This window comes from Cololabis saira, chromosome 12 (genome assembly GCF_033807715.1).
Source record: "Cololabis saira isolate AMF1-May2022 chromosome 12, fColSai1.1, whole genome shotgun sequence".
Classification (NCBI taxonomy): domain Eukaryota; kingdom Metazoa; phylum Chordata; class Actinopteri; order Beloniformes; family Belonidae; genus Cololabis; species Cololabis saira.
The window spans coordinates 17,337,242-17,350,027 of NC_084598.1; the positions used below are offsets into that span (position 1 = coordinate 17,337,242).

At 41.0% G+C, this 12,786-nt stretch overlaps 1 pseudogene; it reads right to left on the minus strand.

The window, feature by feature from the left end:
• Positions 1-1,255: 1,255 nt before the first annotated feature.
• On the minus strand, positions 1,256-9,248 carry LOC133456364 (uncharacterized; annotated as a pseudogene).
• Positions 9,249-12,786: the final 3,538 nt, after the last annotated feature.

A 12,786-nucleotide genomic window follows, 5' to 3' on the forward strand; every position in this document is an offset into this window, starting at 1 on the left:
AACACTGGTGTTGCCCGTTTCATTGTCTTCAGGAGAGGATTGAACAGACATAGTGTCATTACTGGGAGGTCAGTGCATAATCAAAGAATTGAGAGGTTATGGGCAGAGCTAAATCGAGTAGTATCATTTCATTTTGTTAACCTTTTCAACTTCATTGAGGAGCATAGTGTATTAGATTCACTTAATGAGCTCAATTTATTTTGCCACGAATTCAAATAGCTGCCACTGAATTTCAGAACCAGTGGAATAACCATGGTCTTTCAACACAAGGAGGGCAAACTCCTCTTCAGTTGTGGCAAAGGGGCATAGTAAACAACGCAGGAATGCATAACCCAAGTATGAATGGTATCTGTGATATAGCCAGTGGCTTTGGTGTTGATAACAGACCACTCTCAGAATTACAGACAAATAATGTTGTTATTGTTCCATCAATTAACATTAACATCAATGACACAACAATGGATATAGTTGAGCAGACTTTTGATCCATTTGAAGATGATGGAAATCATGGTATAGATTTGTTTCGCAACCTTGTGGATTTTCTTGAAGAGAGGCATTCCTAAAACCATAGCCATATTGAAAACAAAAAAGGAAACAAAACCCCTCTCAACATTTTAAGATTTGAAAAATAGATTAAGAGGACATTAACATCAAATAAAAGGTCCACAGAGGATATTACTAAGCGTAGTTGTGTAATGCAAATCAAAATGAATACTGCCAATCTTTGTCATAGTACAGCATTACACTTAAAAATATTGTCATATAAGTTCATGGTTGCTGTTATCTTCCATTACATGAATCTTTGCTGTGTATGGGATGTTAAGATGTTTTTCAATGTTATTCTGTGAGCTCATACCTCTGTTTACATTTTACAGCCATGTTTATTACTTTAAATATTCAAAGAAATTGTTACCAAAAACATGAAACATGTAAAACCATTTTATTGACACTTTTGGATCTGGAGAACCCAAATTGACTTAACTCTTAACTTATTTTAACATATGTCATTCTTTGTTGCATAGGATGACTAAACTAACAACAGTAATACAGCATCAGTGTAATCTGTGAGAAGAGTTTTTGTCTTCACTGAACTTTCTGAAAATCTGAACTGTACTAAAGAAATAACACCTTATTGTGTGTGTATTTTTCCCAATAAACAATGTGGAATGATATCCACACTAAAAACACGTGTCATGAACTGTTTTGGGATGAGAGCAAACTTGACAGAATACTGTTAAGGAGGACTGCCCACGAATTAAGCTATGCCGAAACCATGGGTATTGCCTAATGCAAAGTCCATGTTTTCTTGAAAGTCTCTGTAAGAAGCATGCAGTGGTAACTTGCGGTAACAATTGATGCAGGTGTTTGCAATGGGCAATTTAGAGGTGAATCTTGCGTCATGCTCTTGGTGAAGGAATTCAATTGAAGGTTGTGGAGAGAAGCCAACTGGTGGAACAGCATTGGCTCCAGTGGCAAAGGCAAGAATTGTCCCCAGCTTGTGTGTTCCCTCTTGATCTGAAAGAAAGCAATACATTGGAAATTAGATTAAAAAAAAAAAAAAAAACACTGCACGCATCACTAGGCCTACTCTTAACTAATATAAAGTGACAAGAGATGAAGCGCATTATTAATCTAAAGTGAGCAAATATTTCATTTCATACAATAAATGCTTATATCACTTCCGAATTAACCTTCTGCATCTGTTAAGTAGTCCCTCCAAAAAGGAACAACAACTTCTTCAGCACGCCTTTTGTTGCTGCCAACTGGTGATAGGCGGATGGTGAAGAGGTTGTCAACCAGGACAGCTGTGAGGGTTGTAGGAGACCAGCATAGAAGGGGGCGAAAACTCTCCGGGTGAACTTGGATTTTGTCCAGCACACCAAGTGTTCTCAGTCCATCCCGAAATCTGAGTAAAAATCACACTTATTTTTTAAAGTGTTCTGATAAGTGACTTCAGCTTTAACAAAAACGTTTGTTTTTACATCTCCACATGTAGCAGATGAATGAATCAAAGAAAAAATATAGTTAAAAATCTTAAAATATGCTAATGTATTGTCCTTCAGGTTAGTTACAAAAGTAAAGTATGTGTGTCAAATTCACATTTTTCAGGGTAGTAACCAGTGGTGAAAGTATTCAGATCCTTTACTTAAGTAAAAGTATACCAATACTACAATGTAAAAGTACTCCATTACAAGTAAAAGTCCTGCATGAACAATCCTACTATGGTAAAAGTACATAAGTATTATGAGCTGGATGTAGTTAAAGTATAGCAGTAAAAGTACATAAGTATTATCAGGTTGATGTAGTTAACGTTTTGCGGTAAAAGTATTGGTGTGGTCCCTCTGACTGATATATTATTATAAATGACATCATTAATACTGAAGCATCAGTGTGTCAGCAGCATGTTAGTGTTGTAGCTGCTGGAGGTGGAGCTAGTTTCAACTACTTTATATACAGTTAGATAGTTTAGTCCAGTGGTTCCCAAGCTAGGGGTCGGGCCCCTCCAAAGGTTCACCAGATAAATTTGAGGGGTCGTGAGATGATTGATGGGAGAGGAAAGAAGAAATAACAAAGTTTTGATACACAAACCTGTTTTCACTTTTTAGACTTGGCCAATTCATGTGCAGGGTAGACATGGTCAAGCTAGCACACCAATACTATTTAAACATAAATGGCCCACAGAAAACCCTGAACACAAGGCAGTCTTCATGGGTTTCAGTTCTTTAGGAGAGGCAAAAACAGGTTAAAATGTCTCTCAAAAGGACCACGCACTCTGCGTATCACTTGGAACATCAGGATGTCATCCACAAGGAGATTCTTGTCTTCCAACCTTCGCAGTGGCCTCAGGCAGTCAGCATTGGCCAAATACTCCTCAATTGGCTCTGTTGTTGCTAGCAGATCTTCAAATGATGTACATTCTATGACCTTCCAATAGATACATTAAACACCAAAATTTGAAAGGGCCATAATTAATAATAAAAATGACAGAATTCATTGGTATTGATACAGATGCCCATATGCCACAACATATTGTAAAACTGAGAAAAAACAATTACCCTTTTAATTTTTTCACGCAGGTCACTATCTGCAACATGGCCCTCCCTGCAATGAAGTACCTGTCCTCTCTCATGGCTAGTGAAAATAAAAATTTTATTTGACAGTGCATGTGTACAAAAAATTGACAAAAATGATGTAATAAATACATACCAGTACTGTCAAAGGCCAAGTTCAATTTGCTTCCTTCCCCCTCAAACATTGGTGATAGGGGCAAAGCTTCGATAAGCAGCCTTAGAAATTTTCTTCTTGGTCCGCCCAAGTCCACAGCCTCTTCAGGGACCCCCATATCATCAGAAAACCGTACAGAAATAGTGTGACTTGGATCGTATGTCCCTCGTTTAAAACCTCTAATGGCTCCATCCAGGACTGTGGACCGGTTAATGTTAAATTTGCATTTCCTCAGATGGTTTATTTTTGTTGCAAGATCTTGCAAAATATCTCTTGCTGGTACCGAGCATCCTGTGGTCCTTCTGAAACAAACAATAAAGTATATTAAATATTTAAAGTATATTAGTAAGCATTCAAAACAGTACCAAGTCAAGAGGGTGTTATATGTAGTACAATAAGAGAATTGTGTAACCTGTGTTCCAAGCATGCTCAGTGGCATCTGCCATTAAAGTAACTTCTGTTATTAGTCTTAGGAGTCATTTCTAAACAAACAAAAGTAATCACTCTCTCCAGGGATGAAGGTATACACCACTCAGTGCAGCTGTGCGGCTTACCTAAGTGTTGTAATAGTATTGGACAACAGAGCTCCACGGTACAGATGAATAAGATATCAGGTATATCATTTAACTTTGGCATACCAGTACTGTCAAGTCCCAATATACACACTGTATGTGAGCATGTATGGCATCTGAATTGAGCAATAACACAACAAAATAGTGTCTTTTCAATTGGCCACCACAAAACATTTGCTTTTTGTAATTACCTTTCACTCTGCAAGCTTGCTAGTATAGTCTTGTTCAATTCCTCATCATCAGACGACATGTCAGACAGTGCAGCCATTACTGAAAGGTAGTTATCATAGTTTTCTGATTGGTGGTGTGTTGACGTAGAGGGTAATGCAGAACAATGACTTGCTGGAGTAGTGCTCTGGTAGGGTGAGCTTGAGCTGTTTTGACAAGTCAGGACCAGAGTTGGATCAACGGAAGTTGTTCCTCCAAATGATGAGACAGAAGGCAGACTGGTGGAAGGGCAGTTTTCCAGTGAGCATACTGGCAGCTGACTAGAAGAACTGCTTACTGAAGTGCTGCTGTGGTTGGTTGAGATACTGCTTTGATAGGTCAAGGGAGGTGTTTGAGTGAATAACGCTCCACACCCAAGTGATGAGGCAAAAGGTTGAACTGCAGAAGTACAGTTTGGTGGGGAGGCAGACGTTGGGCTGGTGAAACTGTCTGAAGAGGCATATTCGTGTCTATCTCATGTTAGAGATGAAGAGCGCAGCTGCCTTGTTGAACCAGGGTTTTCCTCACACATGTTGTCTTCACTGCTATCGCCTACAATATCATCCTTGGAAAGACAAAAACATTTTAAGATATTAACTTTTAACTGTAAATGGAACAGTACCTGGAAACACCAAGATTTATAATTGTATTTATAAGAATCACTTTTGCTGTCCATGCTTGAAAAGTGACATCTCCCACGAGTACCAGTGTCCCCTCCTGATTTTAGTTCAGGGTTGGTCCAACTAGGCAACTGCCAATTTAGTCTGTGCTTAGATTTGACATTTTTAAAAACAGGCATTCCAACTCTGCACTAGTCTATACGAGTAGAAAAATGACATAGTTCCTTCCTCATAATATTCGTAGCTACAAAGCTGAAACAAAAGTTGAAGAAGAACAGAGATTACAAAGTTTACAACATTAATCTTCATTCATTATATGCACCAATTATGGGTTGTTATTATTATTACAATGCTCTGCAGGTTAATCCAAATGTGATATAACATACCAAAATTGGCTTTGATGGTCTGATGTAGAGGGCTTTCGATTTATATACTTTATGTATGAGATTTGCATCCAGGTCTTGTCCAGCACGCAGTTTGGGCGATATCAATCTGTTGCCACATGCCATCAGAAACTCTATGCTGAAAAACAGTGGGTAAAATTGAAAAAGATTAAAAAAAAAAAAAAAAAAGGTCCACAAAAACCTTTTTTTGGATGAGGGCAAAAATGCACAAGACATATTGAAACTGATGCACTGACAATCTAATTTTTTATTTCCTCTTTAATGATGTATACAGCAGAAAACCAGCAGTGAGAAAAATAAATAACGTGGAATGTAAGCGGAAAAAAACAAATCAAATGTACTAGTATGAATAACTGGCTTAATAGTTTAGGTTTGATCTGCTGTATACATAATCTTATTACATGCAACTTTCACTGCTGGAAATGACGTGAGATATCCTTTATATTTTTCATTTGAATAGAATCATTATATCAGTTTGGACTTGATATAATAAAATAAAAGTGCTTACCTCACATCAGCACAGAGTTTTTCTCTAAAGGCATCCCTTATTTGTTCAGTGACAGTCCTCTGGTCCCAGGATTTCTGGAATTCAAATCCATTCAGTATATGTCCGTGTTCGTGTAACTGTTGCTTTGTGCGATGCTTGACAACAACACTGCTTGATGGCTTCGGAAGAAGGATGATGTCTTTGTTGAAACTATCATGATAATGTGTTTTCGCCCTACAAAACAAAGCAGACATTATATTCAACACATAAAACATAGGATGCTGTATTTACAGAGTCCTCCTACAGCTCTTTTACAAAAAAGTTGTCTGTCATTTATTTCATCATGCATGCCCTTTGACACTACTGCACTAAAACTGGTGACAGAGACAGAGTACATCAGACCTTATGATACCATCTACATTTGAATTAACAAGCTGATGGATGGAAAAGATAACAGAAAAGTAACACTTTTTTTAAAAAACTTAAAATAAAGCACTGACAGTATCTTAAGAAGGTTGCTTATGTTACTGTCACTTAGGGCTGAACAATGCAACACTGGTCTGTATTGTTATATTATGTAATAGTCTATGTTGCATAAAACACAAGTTCTGAAATATTTTGATACGGACTGACTTAACTTGTTACTGCTGCTCTTCCCTTCACCTGCTTCAGCTAGCGGCATTAACATTCACTTAGCTCCACAGTTTAGCACAAACTAAAGGTGCAGCTGAGTAAAATGCCAGATGACATCATGGCCAGTGAAATCAACAGTCATCGGCTTTCAACTGCAATCTTTTGATTGAACTATTAATAATAGTGAATCATAGGTCTTGTGATTTGAAAATCGCACAATTAGTCATTCAGCCCTCCTGCTGACATAGGGCCAAATCCACAAAGAATAGTTTGCGCCCGCAAATAGCGCTGTGAATTGCGCCGCATTTGCGCCCGCAATTTGCCCCGCTTTAAGGTCCTATTCACAAAAGATTGTGCTCTAATGATATGCCGGATATGGCATGCCCCCCCCCCATTTTTCAAACTCATGCTTTTGTCTCCCCCCCCCCAGCTTTTTTACAGTTTAAGAACTAACGGTAGGCTCAGCCTGTATTACAAATCATCAAGACACGAAGACGGGACGGGAGCCCGCTCCCCCTCCTCCCTCCTCCCTCCGTGCTGCTCAAGGATGATTTATGGTTCCGCGTTAAATCGACGCAGTGCATACGGCGTAGGTTACGCGGCATGCGCACCGTACAGTGCGCGTCGCCGCGTAACTTACGGCGTAACCCTACGGCGTAGGCTCTGCGTCGATTTAACGCGGACCATTATTTAGGCATAATTAGGCTTAACTAGTGTGTGCGTATGTGACAGACGTGCATGGGACGATTGTGAAATACGGAATAAACTGTTTTATACGAATTCTAATTCCCAATTACGTAACAATTCCGTATTTCAAGGGACGGGTGGCAAGCAGACTCACCGCGGCTGCAGCTCCAGCAGCAGCTGAGAGTCCTGACTGACGCTGAGCTTCACACAGGGACACGATCAGCGCTATTTTATTATAAGTCTGATATATGCTGTGATATGTGATGTCATTATTAAGCTGTTAAACACACACATTCTAGATTTATATGTTTATATGGTGGAATTGTTTGTAATAAAGCAGCCCCTTACTGTATGGATGAATCCTGAGCTCCTGTTATTTTTATTTTTAAATCCGAGATAAGTCCACAACCCCACTTGATCTGACTGTGTACAGTCATGTCTGACAATAGATTTCACCCTTAATATCATTCAGTATCACACAGGCTTGAATGACATTGAAGAGAGAGAGAAACAGAGAGATGGGGAGTGAGGAGTGAGTTTGCGCGCAGTTAATACACGCTTCGAAAAGACGGTATTTGCTCCACTATTTTTGCGTGTGGCAAATAGCGCTGTCCTTTGTGAATTAGACGGTTTTTGAAATGAGGCTTATTTGCATAGAGAGGGGGCAATTTTGCGCCGAATGTATGAATATTACCTAATTTACATGCATGCAAATGGCACAGGTGCACCATGACGCTTGGCAGCGCAGTTTGTGGTGCAATTCGCCCTTTGCAGGTGTTTTGTGAATTAGACGCTCTCTTTTTGTCTCATTTGCACCGGTTTAGAGGCCGCAAAAGCTGCGCAATCCTTTTGTCTGTGAGCTTCACACAGGGACACTAGGATGTTTATTACAATTTCGGGAGAGTCTGCTGCCTTAAATTACCTTGGAAACATACATATGATCTGCGGAGCTTCTCTACCCGGCAAAACTTATTCTCCGCTCCTCTGTGTGTGTGAGCACAGAGCATGCACAGCCTTCACTGCTGATTGGCTGTTTCCCGTGCCTGTCTCTGTGTGTAACCAATCAGATGGTGCTGTGGGCGGGACACAGAGCAGTGACTGCAGGCAGAGAGGCGCGGCTGCATCAGCCCCAAAATAACGCAGTTTTAAATTATACAAACACAATATTGGTATCGTTGGAAAGGGAAAAATGTCCTCTTAATTTTGGAGGGCTGAGATCAAATTTGGGGGGGCTTCAGCCCGTTTTTTTATTTGGAGGGAGAACATAATCCACACAGCAACCGACACAAATCCATTCATGTGTAACCGCAGCGCAAGGAGAAGAGTCGGCGCAGAGGCTCCGCCCCCTTCTCTTCTATTGGACACAACTTTCTCCCTTCTCTCTTATTGGACGTGCCAAGATGTCGTCACAGCGCGGCACGGTGAAATTAAAAAATGTTCAATTCGGGTTGATTGACAGAGGAGGTGCCGGATCCAATCAAATAGGTACCGGATCTTGTTCCGGCAGGATCAGGCTACACCACAGGGCAAAAGAGTCCAGTTCTTTTTGTAACTGTCCATCTGTATTGGTGGTGTCCATGATTACGCTGTCGTCAGAGTATTTAATGTATGTTATTCCCGGGGTTGAGCTCCTGCAGTTGTCTGTGTACAGTGTGAAAAGTAGTGGAGAGATGACAGAGCCTTGAGGGGATCCAGTAGAAATTGTCCGCGGGGCATTGAGGTGGCCATTCACCCTGACCCTCTGGGGTCTGTTTGTCAGGAAGGAGAGGACCCAGAGGATCAGGTGGGGCTCAATGTCCATCTGGAGCAGTTTGCGTCCCATCAGGTGTGGTTGCAAGGTGTTAAATTCACTGGAAAAGTCCACAAAGACCAACCTGACAAGGGACTTCAGTTTTTCCAGGTGGGTGATCCCATGTAGCAGGGTCAGCACTGTGTTATCCACGCCCCTGTGCCGACGATATGCAAACTGCAGTGGGTCGGTAAACCCACAAACATCAACCTGCAGCTGGTCCAGGACAAGCTTCTCAAAGCTTTTCATAACCATCGATGTCAGGGCGACAGGTTGATAGTCGTTGTTGTTTGTGGGGTTGCTCCTTTTCTCAACAGGGCAGATGATGGATGACTTCCAGACAGAGGGGACGGAGTGCTCAGCCAGGGAGCGGTTAAACAGTGAGCAGAGGACCCCGGCCAGCTGACTGCTGCAGGCCTTCAACAGGCGCCTGCAGATTCGGTCAGGTCCGGGTGCCTTGTTTGGTTTTAGCATTTTCAGCGTCTGTTCAACCTCCTCTGGCTGCAGCTGCAGGTAGGCAGTGGACTGAGACAGGGTAGAGAGCTCTGCAATGAGCTCCTTCCTCTCTTCTGTGTAGTCACACTGATCAAACCTGCAGAAAAAGTTGTTTAGGTCCTCTGCCATGTTGACACAGGCCTCTGCATGTGGGGCTGTCATGGAGGAGTTTGAGACCAGTGATGGGCAGAAACGCGTTAAGGTGTCAGTATACTTCTGCGTCAAAACGACGCCGTGCCTACGCCGCAGCCGTGACGCCGTCGTGAACCCTTCGGACTTCTGCAACACTCCATTTCGTCGCGGAGCAGTACCCCCCGCGAGCGCTAGGGGGGTGCGGTCTTTTCCTGAATGGTTTATGATGGTCTCTAGTTGACTCTTTGTTTAGCTTCCGGCTTTTCCGGCCACATTGTAAACAATGGCGATCGGGAGGGAAAGGATCTTGCTGGAGTTGCAGTTGTTGGATGTCGAAAGAAATATGTTTATCTTAAATTATATTCGCAACAGAAGAAGGAGGAGGAGGAGGAGATGGGATGTGCGCCCATTGAACCAACCGAGGCAAAGTACGGGCGAATTTTCAGTGCTTGTTCGACCTCTGCGAGACATCGACGAAGAAATGCACTTCAGGTAACTATTGTTCTCAGGCATCATGCCTGATTTCATGCACAGAGCAGTCTCTGTTACCATTGTTTCATTGTGTGGTGTGTATTTTCAATGTTTTATGTAGGACCAATGAGATGGAATTAGGTTTCTACTAAATCTGGTGCCCATCTTCTCGTTTCTTGAAAATGATCAATGCAAGCACAGGTCCCTAAACTACTAAATAAATGGTATCTTAGGCCATTTCCACCAATATAATACAAAAAAAATGCAAAATCATAAAATGACATTTGGGTTTCAAAGTTATGCGATTTAAAAAATGATATTAAAATGTATAGTTTGGAGATAGAAAACATTATGGAATAAAATGTTGGAATTATAAAATAAAATAAAAAGTTGTATTTTAGTTTTTATCTCATGATCTTGATTTATTGTTGAGGATTATGCTTTTTGGGAAATGCTGCTTTCATGCATTGTAATGTGTGTTTTATTCTCCTGGACAACTTTTGAGGCTCACACATCTTTCCTGCTTTTTTTGTTTTCTCCTGCAGGTACTTTAGAATGTCAGCAAGTCGATTTGACGATCTGCTTCGTCGTGTGCAGCCGCTGATATCTCACCAGAGCACACACTCCATGCCTGTTGACGCAGCCCAGAGACTTGCAGTTACTTTGCGAGTTTTAGCTTCTGGTGGCAGCCAACAGTCTGTTGCAGCGAGCTACAAGTTGGCCGCCTGCACTGTATCTGGTGTAGTGTCCGAGGTCTGCAAAGCTTTATGGACGGTCCTGCAGCCTGAATTTCTTCCTTGCCCTTCAACTAGCCAGTGGGAAGCTATTGCTGCAGACTTTTGGAGATTATGGAACTTTCCGAACTGTGTAGGGAGCGTCGACGGGAAGCACGTCAACATCAAGGCACCTCCACGCTCCGGGAGTGATTACTTTAACTACAAGGGTTGTCACTCCATTGTTATGATGGCAACATGTGATGCAAGGTATTGCTTTATTAAATTGTATTAATATTATTTTTATGTTTAATATTTAAATTATTTTTATTAACAGACATACAGACATTATACAAGAAAACAGCAAACAACCGAACACCCAGGGGTTTCTTTACATTAAAAATGTAGATATACAAAATGATTAAGCAACTTCAAAATAATGCTCAATTTCTTTCTGGTAGGTATCGCTTCACCATGTTGGACGTGAGCGCATATGGAAGGGAAAGTGACGGGGGCGTTTTCAAGGAGAGCAAATTTGGCTCGATGCTGCTCGACCATGAGCTCAATCTGCCCGCACCAGCGAAACTCCCTGGAACACAAGTCCAAATCCCCCATGTGATTGTTGGTGATGCTGCCTTCCCCCTGCACTGCAATCTCATGCGCCCGTTCCCAGGTATGGCAGAGACCTAATTTCAAACGTAGTTGTCTTTGTAATGGCCACTTACTTTGTTTTTACTTCACATGATTGTGACACAACAATGTTCTATTCATTAATACTCAAACTGTGTACTTTCCGATGCAGGGACCAATCTGAACATGGAGAAGCAGACCTTCAATTACCGTCTTTCCAGAGCCAGGCTGTCATTGAAAACAGCTTTGGAATCATGGTGGCAAGGTGGAGGATTCTTGGACGGCATGTTGAGTTCCTGCCAGAGAAGACCGTGGATGTTGTAAAGGCATGTGTTGTCCTGCACAACTACCTGGCCTACACTGACGATCTGAACACACCAGGGAGCAGATACATACCACCAAGCTTTGCAGACTCTGATTCAGGTGGATCAGTGGAGCCTGGGGAGTGGCGAGGACTGGTAGCAGGGGACTCAAATCTGGTGGGGCCCATAGATCCCTCACAGATGTCAAGGAGCCGTTCCACCAGAGCTGCCCAGGCTGTCCGCAATGATTTGACTGCCTTCTTTCAGTCACCGCAGGGAATTGTGCCATGGCAGAATGGCATAGTGTGCCGTGGCACTCTTGGCTAATAATGAAATTGTTCATTTAGCTGTCATGTTTTGTAAATAGTTGTTTTGGGAATAAACAAGTGTGCTGTGATAAATGTTCCTTAAGTGGAGAAAAATAAATGTTTGATTTCCTCATCCCAGTATTGTTTTTGTAATAGTTGCTGGCCTTAAAATAGGTGAATATTGAAACGATTCATAATTTGTGTTTTTACATTTTTAAACTTTGGTTTGATTTATTTTATATTTGTACGTGTAAAAAAAAAAATGAAGACACTTCATGAGAAGTTTAAGAAAACAAAACAAATGTCATCCTTTAAAACTTGCTAACTTGATTTACATTAACAAAAAGAGTAGGAAGAAGTGTAAACTTATTTAGTCCTACCCCCATTCACTGGTCACTTAACCTGTATTTATAAATATTCACTGTACTCACACTGGTAACAGTATTATATACTGTAATTATACTCACACAGATCTGTATACATGCATACATACAGTTGCATATTTCTATATATTAGTACACATGCCCATATAGATATTTATATAAATATACTTATGTACACACTATACACACACAGTACTCTTCTTTTTTTTTTTTTTACAAATCAGGGGGGATGATAATTCTATCATGGGGACAGAATTTGTTCTGATTAAAAATAATATATTACAAGTGAGATGGTAATAAGTTGTTCCTAGCTTTACGCCTGAATTGCGCAGTTTTAAATCTCAAAAAATTTTGATTAATTTAGAATTGAAAAGTAAAGGAATTGGTGTGTTCTCTTCATTCATAACCCTATGGTTTTGTGTATACACACTGGCCTATCATATACCTAATAATTGAAAATACTGATACATGAAATGCTCAGAGTCAGAATATAATCAAAGTGCACTTTATTCAAACAAACTGCAAATCACACACAAAAACAGTGCAGTAAACAAACTGTGCAAAAAAACAAATCACACACACACACACAAACAAAAGAGTGCTGAAAAGAATGCAGATTAGCTCTTCAGGTGGGCCTCCCCGGCATGCAGCATTGAAAGGTATGTTCTAAACATGTCCTCTTCTGGGACCCTTCTCAGAAGACTTATGAGTGACATGCCTAGCCTGAA